Raw genomic sequence first — 27,859 nt, 5'->3', positions numbered from 1 at the left:
CACCTCGAGGCGTTTCCCGGGCAACGTGGTTAACGGCGGCGTGATTGTTTTTGAACTTCTCTTCTGAGCTAAAGACCTTTCAAAGTAAAATGAATGAATAAATAAAAACATGGCGCCCTTTTTGCTGACAACGGCAGCACAATGAACGCTACTCATGTTGCTTCTTGTTAAATTAAATCTGCTGCTGGTTACACACAAGAGGGCCGCAGTGCAGGAATGGGGGGGGGTATACAACCTGAGGTTTTGAGTTAAGGTTAAAATGAATGCTTTTCTAATATCTTTAATTAAATTACCATATTTTCAGCCGAAACCTCGGGCTAATTTATCAGCAAACCTTTAATTACTGTTTTCCTCTTTTGGTAGCTCGATAGCTCCCTCAACTGACATTTGATTTAAGCCAACCCCCCCTCCCCCCCCCCCCCCCCCCTTATCTGCTGACTTTTGCATCAATTCATTTTTTGTATTTCGCATGTGGAGTCCTTTGATTTCTCCATTACTTGTATTTTACATGAGATTGGGAGAATTCTGACGACTCCGGCAGCTACAGTTAGAGTGCTTCAGGCGGTATTAGTGCCCCCGCACTCAAGACGTGTCGATGCTGCTTCATTCAGGCAGTGAGTCCTGGAATCGTCTGCATCCGTGTCAGAGCTTGAAATGCTATGCATGCTGATTGTACTTCCTGTTGGACATTAACATACTGTAATGTGATCAACGGCGTGGTAATTTTTCTCCTTCGGGAATCATCTGAGATTAATTGAATTGATTCTTGCCACAAGCCTGAATTATGACATTTACATCACCAGCTAATAAACATCCAACAGCGAAAGCACAGGAGGAGGTATCACTGCATCCATCACAAATTTTTGTGGGATGATGATGCTCATTGTGGCCACTGACTGCGTTAATACCGCATGCCGTTGTATTAACCACGAGTACGGACCATTTGCAGGCTTTCTGTCGTCGTCCACATGGATCGTGCCGACTAATGGTGGCAGTAAATCCTCTCCAGTTGTCTGTATGACATAATAATAACCGAACCCAAGGGAAAGAGAAGCAGTCAGTCATGGCAGCTGCTGGAACGGTGCTCAATCGTGCACAGACCAGTGGAGATGCTGCAGGACCTCGCAAAGGACGCAGTGTGAAGCATCATTTAAAACCCTTCCCACACCGGCCACGATGTGAATATGAATACATGTACTTCCCTGCAGGTTTTGTTGTTTTAGTCATTTTCATTTTATTTGCTTCCTGTGCCCGCTCGTGGCGTGTCTGAGCGTATTGGTGGAGATGTCGCGGCAACAAAATGTTAACATCCTGTTAGCATTTAGAGGCATCATTTGATTGATTCTAAATTTCCCGCTCAGTTATTTCTGAAGATGTAAATGTCATGTTCCCCCCGTGCTGTGAGGCACAGTGAACACATGTTGGCTTTCATGAGAGAGCTCGCCAGCTCTCCAAAGGTCAACACTTAACAAACACTTGTAGTCTGTTATCTCCTCAACCTTCATGTCTTACGCTGCATTCTGTGCAGTGACCAGCAGGGGGCGGCTCCTCTGCTCCCATAGAAGTCTATGAGAAAATGACTCTACTGTTCATTGAACAGAATTATGGTCCATTTAGAGTCAAAAAGACCATAAAGGAAAGGATGCAAAGTTGTTTCCAGTTATGTGTTTAGCCAGAATGGACAGAACTTATCGAATATGTTCGATCTTCTCATGTGTTCAGAGACCCTGGAGATCATTAAAAGTAGAAACTTGACATTACGAGACGAAGCACAAATCTTTTGAGTACCTATATGGAATACATTGTGATACTGCTGTGAAATACCTTGTAGTACCTCAATGTGTCTCCTGCGGTGGAATACCTAGTAGTACCTCTATGGAATACATTGTAGTACCTCTGTGGAATAGCTTATATTATCTCAGACTATAACAGTTTATCCCTGACGCTGCTCTGGGATTCTGGCGATTGTTCCTCTAACCTTGGCCGGGATCTTCATTCAACAACTAATGTGTCAATATCTTTTTTTTTTCAAATTCCATTCACTGAGCTTCCTGTGAAATTGTTGTGAAAGAAATAAATCACACCAGGCAACGTGATGGCAAAGCAGTCAAAGCGACTGACGCCTGAGCAGCGAGTCCACGGTTTGATTCCCTGCTGTCTGACCTGTTTTTTTTATTTCACTACTCTCTAAAAATCACCCAATTCTCAGGCATAAAAAAAAGGCGTGCTGAACAACGTTCATCCCTCGGTGTCTCCTGCGGTGGCAATCACACCTGTAAGTGGTGGAGGAGGCAGAAGCGGAGACGTCCCTATTGTGTGCTTTGTTGCAGACTCATTAAGGACAACATTAACAGTAGAAATCACCAGAGGTGAATACAATGTGTGGTTAAGTTCTGAATCGTGCTGCGAACACCGATTTATTGTATTTTATAAAAAGATTTATAAGAAGAGGCTTTTTTTTTTTGCAGCCCAAAATCACTAATTTAGCTCGGTGGGCTTCACAACGTAGACGCATCCTTTGTCACCGGGATCGTCACATCAACCGAGGAAAACCTGGAGGAGAGCAGCAGGAAAAGGATCTCTCTTCTCCCAGGATGACTAGAAGTGCCGTGGATGTCGTGGTGGAGCCTCAACGCCATCACAGAGTTACAAACGGAGACTATTTTAAGACTTACAAATGGAAGTTGGCACCAAGGATCACTGATCCGGTGACATCCGGGAAATGAGCGGGAACGGTTGCTGAGAGTCATTTTAGCTTCAATGAGGTTGAGGCTACAGTGGAAAGTAAAAAACCGCCGACGAGTTATTGAGTGTCACGAGTTCCTGCGAACCAATGCTGCCACACATGCTGCATTCATCCAAGCCAAGCTTGGCTCCATTCGTTGCATTAATGGGAATTTGTGCTCTGAACTAGCATGTCCTTTGCAGCCCCCCCCTCTGCTGGCTGCAGTGTAGTTTACTGAGTATTTATCTACCGTTGTAATCCCAGATAATCCCTCCTTTGCACCACAACCATGGGATCCAATTTCCACCCACGAAGTGAGAGGAAGGGCTTTGCACTGCAGCGTGGCAGGGAGACCTACTGTCGATGCGCTGAATGAATACATCCACATGCTTTGCACGCGGATGGAACAGGCTTTAAAAAACGATTTGAAAGTATTATCTGTTCCTTCTTGCGCTAAAAGAATGAACTTTTCACATGCAGACCACGGCACCGATGTGTTTGAAGACCTTCTGCGCATTATCACAGTAATTGTTATTAGAGCTGCAGCAAGCAGCTGCTAATACGTCAATCTCACAAAAAAATTACCAGCGACTATTTAGGAAAACATATTACGCGGCGTGAGATGCAGCGCTGATGGTCCTCTGGTCAGAGGCGCTCTGCGTAGTCCCACCCCCCTGTGCTGTCATTGGCCACTATTACTGCGTCTTAAGCCACCTAAACGATGGTGGAGGTTTTGAGGCAGGCTACGACCTGGGATGCCTCAAGTGAAATGGAGCTTGAGCGGTGGAAGGAAGACCTTCATGCCACGTGTAATGTAGATATGCCTCAGCTGGTCTCCCAGAATTATCCAATCAGCGGAGATTGGCTGCGTCCAGGCGTATGCGACCAACCGACGCTGTGGCTCTAAACCAATCATATAGTTTCTGTCAAACCTTTTAAAGAGTTCTCTCTGTGTTGCTGTCAGGTGTCATTTCGGTGCGAAACTGGGTGCGACCCTCCTCCACCCATCAGGCACCTCCAGCAGCTATCAGGCATTCTTCACTCGTCCTGGGTTTTCATCACCTCCCTTCACCACCACCAGTGTCTGGACTCCAGAGGGGGATTCTGCCGAGCAGAACTCGGCATCACGGCCCCTTGATTATCCCGGTTTAGGATGGAGTCCAATCGCCCAAGATGTGTAATAAATGTCTCTCCTGATTGAAGTGTGAATTTGTGACGTGATCGTATCTCTGCATTGACATCTGGCAGCAAACGTTGTTGTGATGTAACGTGTGCCTATCAGCATAGGGAAATGCTTTAGTGGTGCAGAAACACAACTGTCTAATGATGCAACACTTAAAGGAAATGATTTCATCAATCTATATCTGGTCTGAAGAACGGCTTGTGTCTGCTCTCCTGGATGCTTGTTGGAAGCATGTTTCCCAATTATTTTTTATATGTGACGCTGTGTAGTCGTGTGGGTGGGCCTTTGTTGTTGTGATAGCACTTTGATAGCAGGTTGTCTGTGCAAACACACAACCTGCAGCAGCGGTGGAAGAACATCACGAGGTGGCTCTAAATATTATATGAAGTGAGATAGTTTTGAAAGAAGTGGGGACGTCTTTCGTTCGTTTTATCTCTTTCAAACTTGTCCACCGTTGGTTGAATATAACATCTGCTCCTATTGTATATCCTTTATAATGTTCTCTACGTCAACAAAATGCCTCAATAGCAAAATTTCAGGGGTCTGTAAAATATAATTGAATTAATTGACACTAAAATGTATTTTTAAAGGTCATTAATGTGTGTGACTGTGTTTGTCTCTGTGTGTCGGGTTTGAAAATGTGTAGACTGACACTGTTCTCTGGTTTGTAGGAAGTAAACTTTACAAAACAAACAAAGTAAATCATATTTTGTACATGGAGCTGGTTCCCTTGTTACACATTCCATGTGAACTGAAAATTCCAATCAAGAGCCAACAGTAAAACACAGAAATGCACCACAAACAATGAGTATGAGGGAGAAGGATGTTCGACTGTGATGTCGGCTGATCGATGGCCGTCTACGACGTGAGCGAGTTGACAAACAGGGAAGCCGAACAAAGTACAATCCGGGGTCTGTTTTCTCATTTAGGGAAACCACCGACAAATACAAATGCACGACATCGAGGGGCGGAAACGTGGCCACATGCTGGGGAGAAAGCTGGGCGGGGGTCTGGAGATGAGCCAGGAAAAGGGAGAAAAGAATAGGAGGGGGAAGTCACCAAAGCAGCCAGGGGGAGCTTAAGAAGGAGCCGGCTCATTTGAGAGGCAGCAGCGTGAGAAAACATGGACAGGCTGTGAGGCAGAAACGTGACGAGGAAACGTCGGATGCAGGCTGACGAATAAACTAAGAGACACTCAACCGGCGTAGAGCGGCTCATTGAGCGGCTCGTAGCTCATCGACTGGCTCGTTGACCGACATTCGACCGGCTCGTTGAGCGGCTCGTTGACCGACATTCGACCAGCTCGTTGACCAACATTCAACCGGCTCGTTGACCGACATTCGACCGGCTCGTTGACCAACATTCAACCGGCTCGTTGACCGACATTCGACCGGCTCGTTGACCGACATTCGAGCGGCTCGTTGACCGACATTCGACCGGCTCGTTGACCGACATTCGACCGGCTCGTTGACCGACATTCGAGCGGCTCGTTGAGCGGCTCGTTGACCGACATTCGAGCGGCTCGTTGACCGACATTCGACCGGCTCGTTGACCGACATTCGACCGGCTCGTTGAGCGGCTCGTTGACCGACATTCGACCGGCTCGTTGAGCGGCTCGTTGACCGACATTCGACCGGCTCGTTGAGCGGCTCGTTGACCGACATTCGACCGGCTCGTTGACCGACATTCGAGCGGCTCGTTGACCGACATTCGACCGGCTCGTTGACCGACATTCGACCGGCTCGTTGACCGACATTCGACCGGCTCGTTGACCGACATTCGAGCGGCTCGTTGAGCGGCTCGTTGACCGACATTCGACCGGCTCGTTGACCGACATTCGAGCGGCTCGTTGACCGACATTCGAGCGGCTCGTTGAGCGGCTCGTTGACCGACATTCGAGCGGCTCCTTGAGCGGCTCGTTGACCGACATTCGAGCGGCTCGTTGACCGACAATCGACCGGCTCGTTGACCGACACTCGACCGGCTCGTTGACCGACATTCGACTGGTTCGTCGACCGGCTCGTTGAGCGGCTCGTAGCTCATCGACTGGCTCACCGTGACTGAATGCGTGGCAGAGTGGAGGAATTTGGCATCAATTGAGCGATAGACTCTCTTTCTTTGCTTATAGATCAACACCCTCCCATCTGCAGTGATTTAATGTCAGCTGACGCCATCTGCTTGTCTCAACTTGCTCGGGTCCAGATTTTTCAGTTCCAAATTCAACTGGATGAATTGGTGTTGTATGTGTACAAACCATAGACTGCTGGATCAAAAGCCATTTGGCTGCTGGTTAACTTAAATAAATAAACTTAGAGGTGTTATGTTGTCCGCGGTTGGTGAAGCAGCGCATTGACACAAATAAACCCGAATGATCCAACTGTATTTTTTAGTTCATCTGTAAATCAGTTAAAGTCGGACTGAAACTTGACCATCGTATGCTGCCTGTCGTGACCATACACTCCGAGCAGAGCTAGAATCCCAATTTTGTTTGACATTAACTAGAGGACAAACAAGCAGGTGAAGTTATAAATACGTCAGCATAAAAATGAAATAACATGTTGTATTACAGATGTCCATAATTTGGTCTCATGCAGCTAAATCGATTGACAGGTAAACATATTGACCTCTTGGCAACACGCTGCTCCATGAGCCGGAGAATTTTACCTGCAAGTCGCTCTATAAAAACGCACAATATGAGTGTTTTCCCTGCGGCCCACCCGCAGCTGTGTTTGCTGCCCAAGCTGTGCTCCAAATGGAAGTCATGGAAAATACTTTTAAGCAGCTCAATCGAAAAAATGTGTAATTTGTTCATTTGAAACTTCCCTTCTGTCAGTAAACAAGCTCCTGACTCACCGGCCAACGAGTTCGTAAGCACGGCGTGATAAAGCAAAGCTAAGCACAAGCGAAGGGCTTGTTTGAAGGAGCGACATGAAACATGAGATGCCGCCCCGAGGGGTGTCGTCGGGGGGCTCAGTGGGGAGGACAGAATGCAGTCGGCTCTGCTGGAGGGACAAATGTGCAGAGGGCATGAAAAAGGAAGCATAGTCAATTCAGCACAGGGCCGCGCTAAGAAAAGATTAAAGGCATCCGGTTACAAAAGTCACTTGTCACCTACCAGGCGTAGTTTCATGAGTTCTGCATGAAGCACTCAATGCCTGCGGTTCTCTCCCGTTGCCTTGTTCGGACTCTGTCCTCCTTTCATCACAGGATGACGATACAGGACACACTCGGGTTAAATGTGGTACCTCTGGCTCAAACCTCTCCGGTCTTCAGTCACTGCCTTGTTCAGAAAAGAAGATCATGAAACAATGTGTACATGCCATATCCAAGTTCCGCCCAATGTTTGTACCTCTCAAAGGGGAAGTTTTGTTCTCTACTGTTGCTAAAGTGCCAGGTCAACCGGCAATCTGTATGAAGGACAGAAAGAGATGAAAATCAGACCCGCTGAGACGCTCTCAGTGGTATTAGTGGTGCAGGCGCACGTATGAACTGCATTAATTAGCTCTTAAATGTATTTGTTTGTTGACACCAGGCCTTTTTCCTTTACTGTACTGCTTGTTTACCGCAGTCGAAGGTCACTGTTATCTTTGTTGTGTTGTAGAACTCAATTACTCATTAATCACGTTGTTCCAGTCCGCTGAGCAGATAAACGGCCTCTGGGGGATTTTTCTCAAACTGACACTCTAAACTCCTCACAGCCAAAGTCAGTGGCACGTGGAAGGAATCAAGTCTTAATTGACCTCTGGCTAAGCCCCGCCCACCCCGCTGCCACGCCGTCTAGCTGTCGGAGCCACAGACAGCGTCTTTGTGCGTCCAGTTCCCCTGATGGACAGAGCGGCCTACAAGATGTGTTTGAGGGATAAATCCGGGATATCAAATGATTCAGCTGGAAAACATACTAGCATCGATACAAGTAGAAGCAGGCGATGCTGCGCTATGATTGGGCTGTTTGTGTTTGAGGGGCGGGACTTGGGTGATGCGTCAGTGGACGTTGAAAGCTCGATCGACCTTACATTTGGTACAGATGCTCATGTTCTCCAGTGGGTGAATGCTAAGGACTCTTCCTGTAGCGCCACCAGCAGGTCCAAATGTCCACTTGTCCAGTGAAATATCTCTTTAAAAAGGTTCCATCCAAGGCGCCCAATAGATCACACTCATTTAAATGAATTGCCTCCTCGACAACTGGGCGGACGTCCGTTCATGCCTCACTCGGGATTAAGCGGTATGACCAGCGGACTTCCTGGTTTCCCCCGGGCGCACGTGTTGCATGATGCAGGAACCCGCGGAGGTCCCAGCGGAAATGTGGCAGCGCGTCAAAGCCCAGTGTGCTCTCGGGAAATGCAATCAGTTGGTTCTGGTGATGGAGGAAAGTCCCTCAAACGCTTCGTTACCGCTTGTTGACAAGCTGTGACTTTTCCTGTCAGACAAACGTGGGGACTGTAGAACAGAATCCAAACCACCGCCACTTCTTCTACTCTCACTGAACACAGTGAACCAGTTTGTTGTGCACCTCACATGCTGTCTGTGTTCCGCAGCATGATCAAGTAGAGGAGCTTCAAAAGGAAGCAGCACCTTAGACGCCCAGCAGCTGCGGTCCATAAATGAAGATGGAATAAAGTTTGTGCTGCATGTCTGTCATTCTGAGGCACTTCTTCTTCCCTTTGAAGTTGTTTTACTTCACTGCTGAATGTATTTCTCATATAACACGGAAAAATAATTGACGCAGTCCCCTTGGAAAAGAAATGGATAGTAGTTTAGACAACCTTTGATGAGGCTTCTTAAGATACTAATTATATTTTCTGTTCTCAAGTATGATCAGCGTGACAACCTTTTTAAATCAATATCTTCATGACAACGAAAGAGGAAGTTCACCTGAGCAACTGTGGTGATCGATTAAGTCACACTCGTGTACACGAGAGCCTCCTCTCGTTTCCTGCCAACAAGCAGCTCCTATGAGTCCTTCATTACTGGTTCTCAGCAGAAATCAACAGGTTTGCTTTTAATAATGATACATAATGGTCAACAGGGAGAATCTGAGTGATGCTGGGAGGAAAAGCACCGACACAAGAATTTGCCGTTTTGCTTCAGCTGTGGACTTCAAACGCCGACGGGCCGGAATCACAAACGCACTAATTCTCCGTGGCGGTGAAAAAGAGCGACGTAGCGCATGACAACGGCCCAAATCCATTTTGGAAGGGTGTCCCTACTGGTCTGCCTCCAACATTTTTGGTTAAATTTAATGTTTTATTCACTGCATTGTACAACTAAGGCAAACATTACATTTAATTTAAAAAATAAACAGTGACGTTAACACAATCACTCTGGACAAAATGATCTTCAGGGTAGTGGAACGTTCTCAAACCTTCTTATTCTGTTCCTACGCTTTTTGTGGGAATAAAATAAACAGCAGTCTGAGAGTAGATATTAAGAGTTGGAAATGTTATTGAAAGGTTTTATATGTAACATCTGTTCCATATTTGGTTCATTTGGCTCACATTTCCTCAAATGCCTCCAACAATGTTTTACAGAAATGTGTTATTTTTGTTGAAGGTAACGGTGCATTTGTTTGCATCAAATCATCTTTTCTGATTCCATTTCATTCTTCGGCCCGACCTCACGATCAGACAAGGGACCAGCGTGAAAGGGAAGCCGCTTCTGTAGCGGTGCTACACCGGGATGTTTAGCTAGCTGGTTAGCTACATGCTAACGTGTTTGGACGTGGAGGCTGGTTGACCGCGCCGATAAACGCACGTCGGCGTGTTAAAAGTTCACATCGCTACCCGGACGCGACGCACACAGGACCGCGGTGAGGACGCACAACCGGCACGTGGATGAAAACAGGGACATTTTATCCAAAATAGTTGGAAGGAAAATAGTTGGTCTTTCCTCAACACACTGAACGGTTCAGAGGTACATCTCAATATAAAGTATACATACATGTTCTAATAGATTTTATATAAATATATATTATATTGTAATATTTATAACAGTAACAATATGGCAGTTATATCATATTCTGAATATTGTTTTATATATATATATATATTGATTTATATACTGAATTGGTTGAATAAGATGTCCTTATTATGTTGGAATAAATGTTAAATATTTACCTGCAAAGTAATAATGCGTGTTTGATACCGTTTTCTTTTGCATTTGAATCATACTGGGATGTTTACTGACTCTACCAAAAGAAAAAACCACCAGCCGCCTCCGATAATCAGATTGGCTGGAAAATGTTCTTCCCCAGAAACAAGGCTGGTATTGTGAAAGTTTAAATACGTGGTTCTAACCTGCGATGACTTTACAGATTATGATGCACTGCTACCCAACAGTGGACAGACGAGACAAAGTGGGACTCATTACTTTGTCCATTTTAGGTCCAGTTCAGTTTTCTTTATACATGCTCCTATTTGCGCTTGCAAATAATCTAACGTCCCTGTGTCTTTCTTACACCATAGTTGAGCTCAAATGCCCCAAGAAGCCTTCCAGCTGTGGCTTTGGACAGTTTTACTGCTCAATTGGAAATCTGCTCAGCCAGATATTGCTTTTGTTCAGTCGTCCAGATGCTGAACGGTCCCATTGAAAGAGCCTCTGGTCTTTTATCCGGGATCGCCAAGTACAGAAATCCAGTCGTTCTGCTTGAGTCCGATTTAGGCTTCAAACTGTCGGCGTCCTTCTCGTCCGTCCAAAGCCGAGACTCCCCAATGAGGGCGACTCGAGGTCAAAGGAGATGATGTAGAATCCGTAATCTCTTTGAAATCACTGCATAAAACCCACTTCTGCAGATTGGTCTCAACAAGATGTCTTTTTTTATTCACGCAGAATGTAACTATACACGTAGGAAGCAGACGAACAATAACTGTGTCACTGTTCTCCTGCACGAGGAAACCTTCCCATGATGTCACGGTGTGAACTCCTGATGAGCTTGCAACTCGTGATTAATGCTCAGTACCCGAGGCGCGTTGAGGAGACTCAATACACGCAAGTGTGCGAGCGTGTGCGTCTCTGTGAGTGCGAGCGGGTCTTCACATGCTGCTTACAAAAATGATCACTTCAATCTGAATGATTTTAATGGTCATGCTGGACACAACGGAACAGCAGACACCGGGGGGGGAGGAGAAGTTGACCTTCACACGACGATGTCAGAAGTCCTTCTGAATCACAAAGGAAATCAGAATCCGTCACGTTTCCTGTTTAAACATTCAACATTTAAAGATATTGAAGCCATCACAATGTAATCATCGACGGTTGTGTGAATGCTGATTGGTTGCTGCTTTCTCCCGCTTTTTTTTCTCCATCTCTTTTCTCAATTATTCCACTCGCGCCGCTAAATGAAGACATTTCTCAACATACAAATATGTACAATGGATGTGCTGGTGCTACCCCGGGCATTATACAGCATAAATTAACTGCGTTGTTTCAGGCTCCATCGATTTCCTCCGTGTGCAACCCCGCGGCGAATGATGATTTGAAGCCTTTGGTTTTAATTTCCTTTATGAGCAATGCTGCTGGCCGATCCTGCAGAGCGCTGTGGAATTCTGAACGGACTGGAGAGCGACGTTGGGCGCCCGCTGGTGCCACGCGCACAAAGAGAAGAAACCCGTGCTCGCTTTGCAGAGATTAACCATGACATTTTGCTTTCATTTGCACTTCAAAGCCAGACCTGTGTCCCAGTCTCAACGCCCCACCCTGCAGAACCCTCACATTTGTATCATGTCCTTTTCCCTTTGCCTCTTTGCCGTTATCTTTCCGCTCGAGGTCTTTCCCCTCTTCACTCCTTCCTCTCCCCTTTCCCTGTAAAGCGTGCACACTGGGCATTGAAATTTAATGCAAGTGTCCATTCAGGATTATGCAGCGAGTGCAAACACTGTTAAAAGAGTGTATTATGCGAGAATAAAAGCACTCTAGCTTCTTAAACAGGCAATTTGAGAAGAAAAAAGATATATATCTCCTTTGAAAGCTATTCTGCATGCAGGGATCTACAATTTAGAGCATGCTGCGGGGGAGACTGACAGAAGTGTGTCCGTTTGTGTGTGTGCTTGTGTCAGATACAGAGATGCAGTGTGGAGAATGGGAGGGAGCAGAGCAACAGAGGTTTAGAGAGAGAGAGAGAGAGAGAGGGGAGGGAGAGGGGAGGGAGAGAGGGAGGGAGAGGGGGAGCAGTCTGCCTCTATCCGTCGCCTCTCTCCGATCTCCCCTCACACAGCTGTCCTGGCTGTGCGTGTGAGAGGGAGCGCTTCATTGCGTATACGGCGCACACCAGTGTTGCCTCCCCCCCCCCCCCATTCCCCCGCCCCCCACCCCCTCTCCCAGGTTGCCGTTGGACCTCTCTGGACCGGACCCCGATGAGCCCCAGCCCGCTCTGGCGTACCCTTCATTAAGGTAGGGGTCCTTTTTCCCTGCACGCTGTGCGACCTCCTGGACGGTCCGGCCAGTCGTTATTTATGGATCAACTCATCAAACGATGTCTGAGGCTGAGTAGATGATTAGATGGCGTTGTCCCGGCTCTCGTTCCACTGTTTGGTGAATGTGGTCCGACCTGCTTTCTGTGTGCAAACATCCAGTCGGATAGAATTAGACGTCTGTCCGTGCCTGACCGGCGTCATGTGACTGGACCGGCGTCATGTGACTGGACCAGACCGCGGCGATGAGTCGGTGAAAGCCTGCGAGCTTCGGCCTCTATGAAGCGCCACGTGGGGAAGGTCAACCCGGAGATGTCGACGGAGTGAACTTCACTGTGAGTGGTGTTTACTGTGTGGGCCCCCGACGTAGCGCCCCCCCCCCCCCCCCCCCTGATACGTAGGTGTCAAGTGTGAGTCTGCCGGCTGGGACTCACTAGGAGGACATGTGGGGGGGCTGAGGCCGTTAATGATGAGGAAATGCATCTCGGGACATTGACTTTCTTTTGAGCGTGTAACAATCCAAAGGCTCCTCTGCATCACGGCGATGTCTCTTCTCCCTGGATGCACTTCTTACTATCAATGATAATTACATCACACCAGCAGAGAGCCTCCTGATGGCCGTCGACGTAGTTCATCACTAAGCTATGAAGCAACACAATGAGAGTGTTTGCATGATGGTATAAATGGAATCTTTGCTTAGTGGGACTATGCTCTCTTTCGGGGGGAGGTGCTATTATCCCAATATACACGGCAGTGAATGAATCGAATCATTGGCCGAAAGCATATCGTCATATCCGATACGATAGGTGGCGCTGTTTTCATTACAACTAGTTGTGATGCAGCCATTTCCGCTTGACCTCTTTACCACTACCAACAACAACAACAACAACAACAACAACATCAACATTAGGAGAAAGATGGCGAGCGGAGAGCGAGGTGAAGCTACGTCCCTCTACTGTCTGTGCGTGATGCTAACAGGAGCACAGCGAATGCGAATGACGCTATCGGCTGATTTGATAACGGAGAGAAGACGCCGTCGGGATCTCGAGCATCCGCAAAGACGCAAAGTCCAGTTCCTCATCCGATTCACCGTCACATGCCGCGATAGTCGAACTACCAACCGGATCGGATGGAGTTATCCAGGCGTGTTAGTCGGATCGTAGTCGGACAAAAGGTGTTTACATGAAACGGATCATTGGATTTCAGTCCGACTGAGCCAGTTATTTGAATCCATGTAACCACGCTGAGTGAAGCGTCTCTCTGAGAAGTTCAGGGACTTTCTCTCAATACATTGGTATTTATTGTGCAGTAATTACATTAGAAGATAATAATTTAAACTCTCATTGATTAGCCAACTCAATTTCTGCCTTAACTGGAGAAATGACAATTTGATCCACCAACTGAATTCTCCTTTGCTGAAACTGAGCCGCGTGGCTCCTGGTGCTCAAAGTCACATGACGGCGCCTTCGAGGACATTAGTTCTCTAATTTAATTTGGCCTGATCAGAAGTAAAGCCTCGTGCAAGGTACTGGTTGTTTAACACAACGAGTTGCGGCAGCGCGGAGTCTCTCCACGTCGCACGAGGCCACGTGACGTCCCGACAGTCCTCCGCTGCCGGCGCTCTCCTCCGGCCCTCGAGTAATAATCACAAATCCAATATCAGGAAAGAGACGGCAGGCGTGCCGGCGTTACATAAGACATCTGTGATTTGTCCCGGTGCCCCGCATGCCTGACTATTAGGTCCTGATCCACAAAAGAAGCCCGTGGTGAGGTGTGCGTCCGGTGTGCGTCCGGTGTGCGTCCGCTGTGCGTCCGGTGTGCGCAAGATGATTTTTGTTGTGCGTTGCATTCCAGTGTTTGTTTGCAGCACAGAAAGCAGCACGCGACACCTCGCTGAGTTGAGTGATGTTTCAGATCTCAGCGGGTTTGAAGCCGATATTTCTACTGCACAAACTGAATTATACAAGAACTCACAAACCATTTGCTGGTTTCCAGCCTCTCTGACGTTGGGATTGTTGGTTTTAAATCGCTGCTCTGACAAAACAAGCGATATGAACAAGACACAGAAACAAGTAGTCGGTCTGCACGAAACAAAAACGCAAATAATTCTGTGGATTCTCTAATGTGTTGGTGATGAACGGAACACAACTTTTTTTAGGGCATTATTTTTAGATTTAGGTAATTTTCTCTATTTTATGGTAGTAAGTAGACTAAATTACTAAAAAGTAACAGGTTAATTAATATTACATTTAATGGAGCAAATGATTCATCTATAACGGCAATAATTGGATTCAATACGTAGCCTGTGTGTCTTTTGCACAGGTGTGACAAAACGTGTGTCGACCTTATTTGCCGCACGATGGCTCCGTGCTGAGTGATGTGACCAGTTACCCCCCCCCCGGGCCGCAGAGCGGAGGTCTTCTCCTGGGTGTGTGTGGGGGGGGGTCAGGACGTCCATCTGCGCTTTGGCAGTGCGGGTGAATCCACGATTAATCACATTTGCGGAGCAATGAGACATTGAGGACACCTCCCGAGCTTTGACTTTGGGGGGGTGTTGATTTACAAGAAGACTGCCCACTGACTGTGTGAGTGTGTGTGTGTGTGTGTGTGAGTGTGTGTGTGTTCTTGCTCCTCCCTCCTCGGCTCCTGGTCGATGTCAGTTGTCATGAAAAGGGCTTAAAATATTATGGGATTTTATAAGTTCCTAATGACCTGTGGAGTTGTGAAAAATGGAACGATTCCAGTCAGAAAACAGTCACATGCGCATGTCTACACGCCTCCTTGATGGTCTCACACACACACACACACACACACACACACACACACACACGCACACATTCCAGCGACTTACAACACAAACCATTCCCTATGAAGTTGGTCTGGTTCTGAATAACTCGCCCTAATGATGGACTAACTCGATGTTAGCGCCGTTAGCGCCGTTAGCTGGGAGGAGCCGCTCTGTTGAGAGGCAATGGGTTTTTTTCGGTAATTACCTCTTCACGGAGGGAGAGCGATCTTTGTGAGAGTCTGCCTTCAGCTACGGTGCATGTTACCAAATACTTGGAACAATAGAAAATGTGATTAAAAATGTGCGCTTTAACATAATGCCGCTAATGAAGATCTCTAAAGACAGCCTTATCTATCAAACTACACAACCACACAACAAGGCACGTGTTGCAGTTACATCCATCTTTTGATTACATGTCAAATATGGAGGACACGTTTGAAAACTCCCAAAATTAAAATCTGAAAGCTGGTTTTCTTGCAGGAGGTGATGATGGGTGAATCTGAACCTGTGGATTTGTGGTCTGTTCTGATTACATCCAGTGGCTTCCATTGGTCTCTTTTCCTTCGGACAACGGACAGATCTGTCTTCTTCTTTAATGAATTAGAATTAAGATGCATTGTCTGGATTAACGCCTCGGGGTGGAGGTGCACACTGGACGCTGCCGTTGCTGCTGTAGGTCCCATCGAGTGTTAAAGGGCAATTTGAGCCTTTCAAGCTCAATCAGTGCTCGGCTGTTGCGTGAACATCTTCAGGCCGAAGCACCAGTTATCATAGCGCTTTCCTCCCTCATTATCGGTGTGTGTGGGAGTAAGACGGCGAGCGTTAACCTTCCTTTCTGGAAGCTATTTTAAAATTCAGCATTTTTTCGTTGGTTGCAATGACCCAAACTTTCTGGAAGTACCTGTAAATCTCAGTTTTACACGGCAACTCACGGCAACCAGCCAGGCTGGGGGGGGCAGCCTGCACGTTGCTATAGCCGACCGCCATCCCGTCACGCTAGATGGACTGTGCTTGTGTCGCGCTCTTCTGCTCCTCCAACCTCTCAAATCATCATTTAACCACTTACGCCCGTTCATACCCCGATGGCCCAACGGGGACATCCAATCATTTATACCCATTTATGCAGCGCAGGGACGACCCGCGGGAGCCACTCGGGTTGAGTGACTTAGCTGAGGACAGGCGGACCTGGACACGGTGATGGAACCGCTGGGAGAAGATAGAAGGGCCACTCCGCTCTGCCACCGAGCCACAGTCACTCACAGTGCATCATATAAATAATGTGTGATTTACTTACCGATTAGCTGCTGTTGAGATTGAACAAGACGTGTTTTACGAGGATTTAGAGTCCATCGGCGTCTAGACGGGGAGGTTAACCGATGATTCACCGACACAGCCGTGGTTGTTGCACACGTCCCGGGGATCTGCTCTCTACTCTCTCTGTTTTTAGAATTTATTTATTTTTTATAGAGCACAGAAAAGCTTAAGGGCACATTTGTTAAGATGTTTTTATCTGATTCTTTTTTTTTTTTTTAATCTTTTTGATTAATTACTGTTTAAAAAAGGCTACAGATACACACTAAAAAAGTATGTAAAAATGGTTTGTGTGTTAACCTTGTAATGGACCTAAACGCCTAACGGCTGATTATTGAAGGATTGAATTGCGTGCTGTGAGACTGACACTGTTTCTGCTTGTGTTGTTGTGCGGTTTGGTTATGCTGAAGATCACGTGTGCGACATCGCTCCTTCCCGTCGGAGCTGTTCCTTCCCCCATCGGCTGACATCCGACGTTAGCTGATCTAGTTCACCCGGGCCGTCTCATGTGTTCCTTCTGCCTCTCTCTTCCAACAACCGAACCCCCCCCCCCCAATCGCTTCCCTTTGGTGTGCGACACACGGCACTCGACAATGCACGTATCGCTCCGATGGAAAACCAGTTTGTGACACAACATTCACCAACTACAGGAGGGTCGGAGCGTTTTTTCCTCTGTAATTCAGCACTTTGTGGACAAGATGATTCCAATTCTTGCTTGTTTGAAACAACCTAGTTCTTTGACCTTGTGCCTCACAAGACTCACACAAATAACTGTAACACGAGCATTTGCAGACAGTGGACCTTGTGTTACTGGTGACGAATAACAAGCTCTTGATGTCGCCAACCCCAAAAGAACGGAACTCAGTTCTCTTCAGTTTGCTTGAAGTATCCGCTGGCGGCCCAAAACGAGACGCAGAGGATGCGGGACACACTTCTTACGGTGTTTTGGACGGAACCTGGCGGTCGGCAACTTCATTCTCATCATCTCAACATCTCACGACCGCCTTGAGCGAGTTTCTGGCACAAACATCCACTTCTGGGATTCACCTGAACTGAATTTTTTACCAATTTTACCGCGACGAAAGAAATCAATTCACCAATCAAGACAATTTTGTGGAAGAAATGACTTGTGAAAGATGTGGATGTTTACTGAAACATGACGTTGGAAGAGGCATCAAAACATGAGACAGATTCTTTTTATGCGATGACTTCATTGTGTACATTTCCATAAGACTTTGGTGACATCCGAGATTATGACTTTGTGTGGAGGATTTCACTTTTCAGACGACCTCACTGAGACGAACATCTTTTCTGACATTTTCTGATATAGAGCTTGTTGAAACTGCGCTGAACTCGGTGCTGCCGATGCAGTGAGAAGTCTGAGAGGGTGAGTTTGCTAATTTAATCAAGGGCTGATTACTAAATGATTAAAAGTGGAACGCTTAGAGAGATCGAGCTGAATGGGAAAATGTGCAGTTGGCAAGTTTGATCCCGTCTTTGAACAGCTTACCCAGGGAGCTCCATCGGAAACACTTTAAGGTTTCTTCTCTCAGCTATATACATATTTAACCATAACCCCAAAACAAGAATCCACCAACACAGAAATGCATTCCTTTCCTTTGAGTCATGAATTAACCTCCTACATGCTATTCCATGTTCTGACGGGTTTTTCTGTGACTTCTCCAGCGGCGTTACACAATTGACGTCACGGTTCTGATGAATTTACATGAAATAATGTTTTCAAATAATCTACAAGCGATCGATACAAACAGTCCTCCAGATGCTCTGTTGTGTCCTCATTTGGCTCAGTATGTCCCACAAGCCGGTTTAAAAATAAAAGTGGGATTCCAACCGCCGAGCAGCTGCTTTCTAAATGACTCTGCGGGTCATTTTTGTGTGTCTGTGTGTGAGTTACAGCGGGCTGATTGTGTGCGTAGCAATGTGAGTGAGCCGATGGACTGAACTACTTTGACCTTGTACATATATATTTATATGTGGATGACATGCATATATATATATATATATATTGTGAGATGCATGTAGTGGTAAAACCATTCTGTAAACAGTTGTCTTGTGCTAAAAGCCAGGTCTCAGTGGTTGACCCTGAGATGGAGAGATTTAGGGAAAGGGAAAGATTTAGGGTTTGCGCCGTGTTCGGGGAAGTATGCTGCACGTTCATTCCCAATAACACAGCTCCGGATGGGACTTTGTGCCGCGCCTTAAGTGAACTAAAAACCCTTTCAGCAGAAATGCATGAGCACTCGGGGGTAAGCAACCCCATGGAGGAGTGGATGACTAGGATGTTCGGGAAATGGAAATCTCTCATCAGGTCGATTCTGCTGTCTCTAGCAACCTTCCCAGCCACACTCGTCACTTGCGGATGTTGTTGTATTCCATGTGCCAGGGCACTCTGCATCCGTATTATCACCTCGGCGGTTCAGTCTAGGGACGATCAAAACTCCATGATGCCGTTGTTGGCCTGGAAAGGAGGTGAGAATTCAGATGAGGAGGCTGATCCAGCAGACGTCCTCCAGAGATTGGGGTGATCTCTGAAGAGATCAAAAGGGGGAATTGTGAGATGCATGTAGTGGTAAAAACATTCTGTAAACAATTGTCTTGTGCTAAAAGCCAGGTCTCAGTGGTTGAACCGGAGCTGGAGAGATAGAAAGATTTAGGGTTTGCAGCTGTGTTTGGGGAAGGTGGTTAACTTGCTCTCACAGACCCTCGATCAGAGGAGCATTGGGTGTTCAGCTTCACCCTCAGCTTCACCTGAGTTCTTATCTCAACTTGATGTGTGGCTTCCCGTAACTGGCATTAAGGACGGTCTTCAAGTGTATAAAAACTCAGCGTTTTTACTGCTCGGCGACGCCATTACACAGAACGCTGGAATACGTGCTGATGTGTTGGACCTCCTGCTTGCAAGCAATCGTTAGAGCCAGATATCTGCGGAGAATTGCTCATGTAATCTTTTTCTCTTCTAAATAAATGTTAACTTTTGACTTTAATTGATCAACGTGCTGGATCCTTCTCATCAACCGACTCGGGGGGATCGGAGATCCCGTCAATATATATATATATATATATATATATATATATATATATATATATGATAACCGATGATTCATGGCAGTTGCTTCAATGCATTTAGTGGTGTGGTCCTGGTCAAGACAATCTCCTGAACTCCAAACTGAATGTCAGAATGGGAAAGAAAGGTGATTTAAGCAATTTTGAGCGTGGCACAATCTGCTCAGTTACTGGGATTTTCACGCACAACCATTTCCAGGTTTTACAAAGAATGGTGTGAAAAGGGAAAAACATCCAGTATGCGGCAGTCCTGTGGGCGAAAATGCCTTGTTGATGCTAGAGGTCAGAGGAGAATGGGCCGACTGATTCGAGCTGATAGAAGAGCAACTTTGACTGAAATAACCACTCGTTATAACCGAGGTGCGCAGCAAAGCATTTGTGAAGCCACAACACGCACAACCTTGAGGCGGATGGGCTACAACAGCAGAAAACCCCACCGGGTACCACTCATCTCCGCTACAAAGAGGAAAAAGAGGCTACAATTTGCAAGAACTCACCAAAATTGGACAGTTGAAGACTGGAAAAATGTTGCCTGGTCTGATGAGTCTTGATTTCTGTTGAGACATTCAGAATTTGGCATAAACAGAATGAGAACATGGATCCATCATGCCTTGCTACCGCTGCGCAGGCTTCTGGTGGTGGTGTAATGGTGTGGGGGATGTTTTCTTGGCACACTTTAGGCCCCTTAGTGCCAATTGGGCATCGTTTAAATGCCACGGCACTACCTGAGCATTGTTTCTGACCATGTCCATCCCTTTATGGCACCATGTACCCATCCTCTGATGGCTGCTTCCAGCAGGATAATGCACCGTGTCACAAAGCTCGAATCATTTCAAATTAGTTTCTTGAACATGACAATGAGTTCACTGTACTAACATGGCCCCCACAGTCACCAGATCTCAACCCAATAGAGCATCTTTGGGATGTGGTGGAACAAGAGCCTGAAGCTCTTGTTCCACCACATCCCTGGATGTGAATCCCACAAATCTCTATGAACTGCAAGATGCTATCCTATCAATATGGGCCAACATTTCTAAAGAATGCGTTCAGCACCTTGTAGAATCAATGCCACGTAGAATTAAGGCAGTTCTAAAGGCGAAAGGGGGTCAAACACAGTATTAGTATGGTGTTCCTAATAATCCTTTAGGTGAGTGTATATATATACTGTATATATGAGGCTGTAAGAGCAACACTCACACAAACAACACACCAATAAATGCACTCATCACACAGCAGAGAGGACTCGTCTCTTGGTAAATTCTCTTGAACTTTGTTGTGTTTTTGCACTTGTTGTTTTCTCTCTGAGTTTCTCTCTCAGCTAAACCTCCTAAAGGTTTTCTGTGTAAAATGCTATTCACGGTATATCATAGAAATACAACTTAAGTCACACTTCCCTGTCAGCAGGGCAGCAGATGCTTCGCCGGCATTAAAGTAAATCGACGGCACGTCGAAAATCAATTTGCAGTAATTACGGGGGACGGATTTACTCTCAAGACGTTTCCATGGCAACAAAGTGGTCCCTTCGCTGTGCGTTTTGCTTCTGCGTCCAACATCGCAGAAGACCACCTTCAGTGGAACGATGTAACACACATAATCAGTGTACACAAGCTCTGTGACTAACCACCAAAGGACTGATTCCAACATCTCCGTGGATTCGGGTGTGAAGGCGGCGGGAAAGGCCACATCCCTCGCCGTCTCCTCCCCTCATCGCCTCCCCTCATCTCCTCCTCCCCTCTCGTTACTCCATGAGAGAGATCATCAAAATAAGGACTTTGGAAAAGAAGGGTTTGAAGGGGCGTCGCATCGTTCAGGAACATGCGGCAAATATCATAACTGTAAAAGGTTCCACCAACCTGTCGATGTTGGTTCAAAGTGCTGAAGCAGAAGAGGCCACGTTCAAATAAACACAATTTCATGAGGGGCGGTGAGTGTTTACGCAGCCTCGCTACCTCCAGACTCCACGTGTTAATATTTGGGGGGGGGTATCGGGGGCCGGAGGCCTCCCCCAGCGGATGTGCAGGGCCCTTTCGTTTCCGTTCTTAAGAGACATTGATCGTCCCCAAGGGGAGGAACCTTTCTAACCTCTAGCGTCACCACCAGGCTGACGTTTGAGTACATTTCTTTTAACGGCCATGAAGCAAACCATGTATTTCCTCATCAGAGTAACAATGAATGGACTTAAAGACATCGAGACAAGAAGAGAAAGTGGGTGGAGGGAGCAGCTGAAAGTGTCCCTCATCCCTTCATTAGATGAAGGAGATGAACGAGAGCGGCTTGATTAAAGGGGCACTTCACACAGACCTTTAGGGGATTGCCCCCAGTGAAGAGCCTCCATGGCAGTCGGTGTCACACAACAGATGAGAAAAATAAGAAAAAGCGACAGTTTCAATCTTCAACAGATGAGAACAGATGTTCTCAGAGTCCAGTGGGGGACGAGTGGGCTTGAGAGCGTCCTCACTCGCATTGTGAAGAGGAGGACAAACGCTTTGAGTTGTTCTAATAGGAGGGAGGGGGGGGCAAACCCACGGGCTATTTAGAGTCATCAATTAACCCGAGCCGAGTGCGGGAGGAAGCCACGGCCCCCCAGGAGGAGAGAAACACGCTGACACGAGGGGGAAAGCAAAGTCTAGTGGATTAGATATCACTCACCCACTCACTCGCTAAATTACTGACTCACTCTCTCACTCTCTCAATCACTCTCTCACTCATGCACTCACTCTTTCATTCACTCACTCAGTCACGCCGCTGCTGGAGGAGAGGATGAACCTCTCTAGAGTATCACGACCTTCACCTCGGTTGCATGTGGATTAAATTAGCGGTCGGAGCTTTATGAGCGAGTTTTTTGCGGTTATGGAATCTCTCCCGAAAGGCTTTTTTTTTAGGGGTCGCTTGTTTTCTCTGCTTCCCGGCACTGTGGCGCGTCCAGGTGGAGACGGAATCCCACTGTAGGTCCTTCACCGCTGTGGCTGCACACGGGGGAACAACCAACGTTAGACTCCGATTATTCAGAGCGAGAAGGAGGCAGGAAGGAGGCACTAAGGAGCCAGGAAGGACACGGATGTCCCATTTTATTTCACTCCACACCCACAGTGGAATATCAATGCTGGGAAAATGAAACCCCCGGGACAAAGAGGAAGGATTCACTGCTTCATCCCACTGACTCTCCAACGACGAGTCCAATGGAGAAGCAATGAACCGTTTACTACATTGTTAACATCTTAAATACTAGAGCTTATGTTAGATTATAATACGGGTAGATGAAATCAAGCCTCCCTATTGGTTGGGAGTGAGTCACAGAGTGCTCTGTATTGAGCCATGAAGTATTACTGACATTCCATCAGTGCAGACTCAAAATTGCATTTAGATTAGTTAGATTTTGCGCGACCGTCCGCAAAAAAAAGATCGCAAACGCCTTGAATTCCTAATGGAATCAGGGCACCTTTTAGCCGAAGGGAAGGCGTGCGACCTCGGATGTATTCAGGCCCAAATGAATGTTGATCTCGTAGCTAATCATCAGTAACGCTTTGGTGCCAACGAACGTGACGTTGCTCTTTGTTTGAAATGCGATACACAACGTTCGGTGGCTCACTGTTTTGTGCGTAAAGGCAGCTATTCACTTACTGTATAATGAGGCTGGTAACAATACGGTGCTCGAGGCAATACGTTATCGGCAATAATGTTACAGTTCAAGGGTTTGTAACAACACCCTTGAACCGTAACAAAATTGACAATAAAGCGATAAATAACTGTCCCAAGTACCTTATTGCTTCACTGAAGATTTTCTTTCCTTTCTAGACCAACGGAAACCAACAGCTCTTTGTTCTCTTTGTTTGTAGCATCCATGAGATCAGTTGGTTTTTACCGTAACATTTTAAGAAGTCACGCTTTAACTGTACACTTTGTCCATGACGCCTACGTGCAGCTCTAATTCCTCAATACCACCTGATCCTTAAACCCTCCCGCGCTCCCCCTCAGAAACTCAGGAGCGAGACCCGGCTCCGGAAATATCACAACCCAAATGTAAATGTTCACTTTTTCTTGCAGTTTGAAAATGGCTTCATGCTTTCTGTCTGAAGAGTTTTTACTTTACCGGTACGACTGCATGGAGGCCATCCTCGTAGCATCTTTGTAGGTGAGACCTTGACCAACGGGAGGGAGCGATTACCAGAGGGCCTTGAGGGGAGCGCGTGATTGAATGGGCCGGTGGCCTCGGCGGGGAGTGAGTAATGGTCCTCTGATCCGGCCTCCGGGGACTCGTCTCCTTTGTGGTGACTGACAGCTCGCTCCAACGCAAAAGTCCTCTCACAATTTTTTGCGTTGTGAGTTTTTTTGTGTTAGAGACGTGAAGTAAAACGTGGCGTTTGGTGCAGCGGGACCTTGATGGCCTGAAGGTCAGCGGCATTGTGGTTTGATAAAAAAATGAAACTTCTGTGTGGAATCCACTTAAAAACCGAACCTTTGAGTCTCTGATTATGTTCACTTTTCAACACGCAAGTAAAATAACTGTTAAACACTCTTCAGTGGTCTATTAACATCTAATACAACAGGCGACTGTGATGCAAAATAATACAGATTAAGTTAATCACATTACTGTAAAATCTTGATATGAATCAGTTTAACTGGTGGGTTATAAACGATGTGGAGAAGAATGGCTGCCGTGTTACTGCAACAACACGTCTTTGTTTCTCCTGCTCGTCAACAGAGACCAGCTGCACCTCAAGGTTTAGGCCTTATCGACGATTAGCCACAGCTGATTGAATCTTCCCGTGGCGACGCAATGTATTCATGAAGGAGGGGGGGGGGCAGCTCACGTCTGTGTGTTTCTCCGGAGCCGTCAGAACTCGTCTCCAGGCTTTATCCCGTTTGATTCCTCCAGCGTCATGAAAAGTGATGGTGACCGCGAGAGAATCTGACATAATCAGTTGTGCGTGCTGGCAGCAGGTGACACACACACACACACACGCACACACACGCACACGCACGCACGCCGCGGTTAACCTGACCATCACTCATAGTTAGAATCACACCCCTCTGGTATATTTTGGAGGTTTTGTTTTGCTCCGTCTTTGTCCGTTGACGCACTCCGTTCCGCTGCTCCGGATAACGCGTCGCCACGAGAGCCGCTCTCGTCCCACAATGACACACGAGGTTCCGAACCGTGAATCTCAGAACGGCCGAGCGAGGCACCAGCGGCGCGTAGGCGAGCCCAGACGAGACTCGCCGTGATGGATGAGCACAGAGCCCAGTCTTCACCGACGTGTAAAGCTCAGATGTGTTGTAATTCTTCACACGGACACACTGAGCACTTCTTCACTTCATAGCGCCTCCAACGTAAGTTGTCATATCAGAGGTTTCTCAAACTGTCTGTGATGTTCTTATTTAAAGTTAAAAGACGGAGAAGGATCATTTCATGTGAACTTTAGAGACCATTTCTTACTTAATTTCTACGGGCAGCTCATGTGGTATTCCTCAAAAGCGCGTTGGTTTGTTGTGCAGAAGAAGAAACTCAGATGAGGTCGGAGGAATGAATAGCGGCTTTTCATCGCTGATGACCGGAGGCCGCTTTTAAACAGATGACCTTTCAAAGTCTTCAAGGGGTCGACAGAAGTGCAGCAAAAGCAGGAATCAGCTTTTTGTTTGTGCTGCCTGGAGAACCTTGACTCATCTCCATGAGCGCCCCCCCCCCTCCATCACCAACAAACGCACGCACACAGTGAAAACACGCTGACTTCTTCTCGCTGCGCCGCTCTTGTTCTTTTCTTTGTTGGGTTTGTTGCTGAAGCCTTGCAGAGTTATCGAAATACATACAATCTACACGAAATGTAACCTCGGGCTTCATTCAGCACCGCCGGTCAGTGGACAGCGACAATCGGTTAAAGCTTGATTCATAACCTTCAATACTCACGGCCATTAAATGCACTACTCACCATGTTTTAGTGGTATGACTGAACTACGAGGAGGCTGCAAACGTCACACAGAAGGAATGAAGGACATTATACAACCACTGCAATCTTTGAGATTGTGAAGTGAAGAAGGTGAAGTTCCGTAGCTCGACTCAGAGGCCTCGTGTTCCTGGATCACCGTCACCAGCTTTCACGTCCACAAAGTTCAGAGCTGCAATGTGGCCGTTTGGGAAAGTTTTTCCACCCATGCGAGTTTAAAGACGTAATCCGAGTGCAGATTAACTGCCATCTAAAAGGGGGTCTGCCAGAGTCCTATCGAAGCCTATTTAAATTAGTAAGTCCCTCCTTATATTCTTGACTACTAAATAACTTCTAAAACTGCTATTTTAATTATACATGATATACAGATTACAAAAAAACAAAGTGCACTGTGGAATTCTGCATTAAGAAATGAGAATAATAGATAAATAAATAGCTTTAATAGAGAATAGCTCTACAAATCTCATACTAAAGTTAAATAACACAACTCCCAGAGGGATTGTCATGGTCCCCAGAGGATAGACCGTACTGACATCTTTGCAATCCTCAGGCTTTTCCTCTTGTGTGTTCATGAGCTTAACATCTGTTGTTCACAGTGACTTTTCTTCACTATTATTTAATGGATTGGTACGACATTCGGTCATTAAGACCTAAGAAAGAAACGACAACAAAACAACAGTTTGGCTAAATGACTAAATACCCGCATAAAATAACGGCATCCCCATTAGACTCCTCCGGAATGTGTAATGAGCTCAACAAAGAGGGTAAACTCGATGCCTCAATATGTTCTAGCGTCAGCGTGTTTGCCTGTTTGCATGTTTGCATGTGGGAACTCACGCGCTGTGCATTCTCAATCTTGTTGAGTTTTGTGTGGTTTTATTCATGTACGTAACTGATGTTTCATTCAGTGACTGATCCCCTTTCAGGAGGTGACATATTATGGTGTCAAAATATAAATAGAGACGACATAATGAACTATATGGAGAAAAATGGGGGTGAATCACCGCAATTGTTTTTGTTCAATTTGTTTGTGCGAGATGGAGGCACCAACATTATTGCAGACTGGTCTGTAATGCGTACAGAGCATTTGGTAAACAACAACACGCACACAAACGGAGAATAAAAACAAGAGGAAAGAGGCGTTGTGAAGCAGAAGGGATGAAGAGAATAGAAGGGAAATAAAAAAGCAGGATGAGATGTAAATGGCGAATGATGCTTATTCAGTGACATAAGTACCTCTGCACTAATTAAAGCTGACAGGCTTAGTGCCGTGCTGACGCCCCCCCCCGGCCCCCCGGCCTCCCGTGGCGGAGCACTTTCTCACTGACCCGGCAAACTGAAACCTGGAGGTACAAACGTTGTCTTCAACCTAAATTACACAACGTTTGCAATATTGACAATCAAATAGCCGCACGTGATGTGGAGAGGGAGACGCTCTCTGTCTAAAAGAATCCCCATCACACACAAAATCTTTTAGCTTGTCGTTTTTAGATTTAAAGCGCAGACAAAAGTCCACGAAAACCTTTCCCATGCCCGTCGAGATGTTTTTCATAGAAGAGAAATGGGGCTAACAAAGTGTAATTGCACCAGTTTGCGCGCGAAGAAACCTTGAGGCACATTTCTTTCAGCGGTAAGCAGTTTCAATTATTGTCAAGATTGATTACATGCTTTAATTTATTCATTGGTTTACCTGGAACTGGAATTAGTGTGAACGGTGTTCCTGCACTGGGTCTCATTTGAAAATAGCCGCTGGCAGAAAACGAAGCAAACGGCACCGTCCTGTATGCTGAGCGTCACGCGAGGTACATCCAAGTGGGTTTAAATCTACCGTCCAACGTCAGCGTCTCAGCGTCCTTTTCAAACACATGGAAACACGACAAAAGTAAAGAGGACACGGCGCTCGATTACAAAGGAAAAGGGCAATGGTTGTTGGCTGTTATGGGGACAAGGCACCTCACTAAAGTGCTCATATCCACTGGCAAACAGCACTTAGATGGATTAGTTGAGAGCGAGCGAGCGGCTGTGAAAGCGCTTTGCATAGAGACACTTTGTCATTGTTTCATGGCCACTTTGAAGGACAGCCAAGTCTTTAGAAAGACGAGACACATTGTCCTCCTCCAAAGAGACACTTGTTTTGACTCATGTGACTCTTGTTTCACCTCAAAATATCTGCTTTTTAATATTTCCACTCATTAAGTCTAGGATAGGTTGGTAAATACGTGCGTGTGTGTGTGCGTGTGTGTAGAAGTTTATTCGTCAACCTCAACACAATGAGCATAATGCTTTTTACAATATATAATACTACCCCTTTTCACCCCTTTGCACGTTTGCTTAGGGGTGACTGGGTGATTTAACATATCTCTCATGTCACTAATTTAGATGTATTATTTAAAAACGCATACATTTAAAGTTGTTAAATCC

The 27,859-nt window shown here is 46.4% G+C and overlaps 1 protein-coding gene across 1 annotated transcript in view; it reads left to right on the top strand.

Moving 5' to 3' along the window:
* The first annotated feature begins 12,110 nt into the window (after positions 1 to 12,110).
* Positions 12,111 to 27,859, top strand: part of opn7b (opsin 7, group member b) — a 36,432-nt gene continuing 20,683 nt past the window's right edge. The window contains exon 1 of the mRNA XM_040193995.2: positions 12,111 to 12,293. The gene's annotated coding sequence lies outside the window, so the exon portion shown is untranslated. The remainder of the gene's footprint in view (positions 12,294 to 27,859) is intronic.

Source organism: Gasterosteus aculeatus, chromosome 2 (genome assembly GCF_964276395.1).
Source record: "Gasterosteus aculeatus chromosome 2, fGasAcu3.hap1.1, whole genome shotgun sequence".
In the NCBI taxonomy this organism is placed as follows: Eukaryota; Metazoa; Chordata; class Actinopteri; order Perciformes; family Gasterosteidae; genus Gasterosteus; species Gasterosteus aculeatus.
The sequence above is the reverse complement of the archived record's forward strand: the minus strand, read 5'-3'. Positions and strand labels throughout refer to the sequence as shown.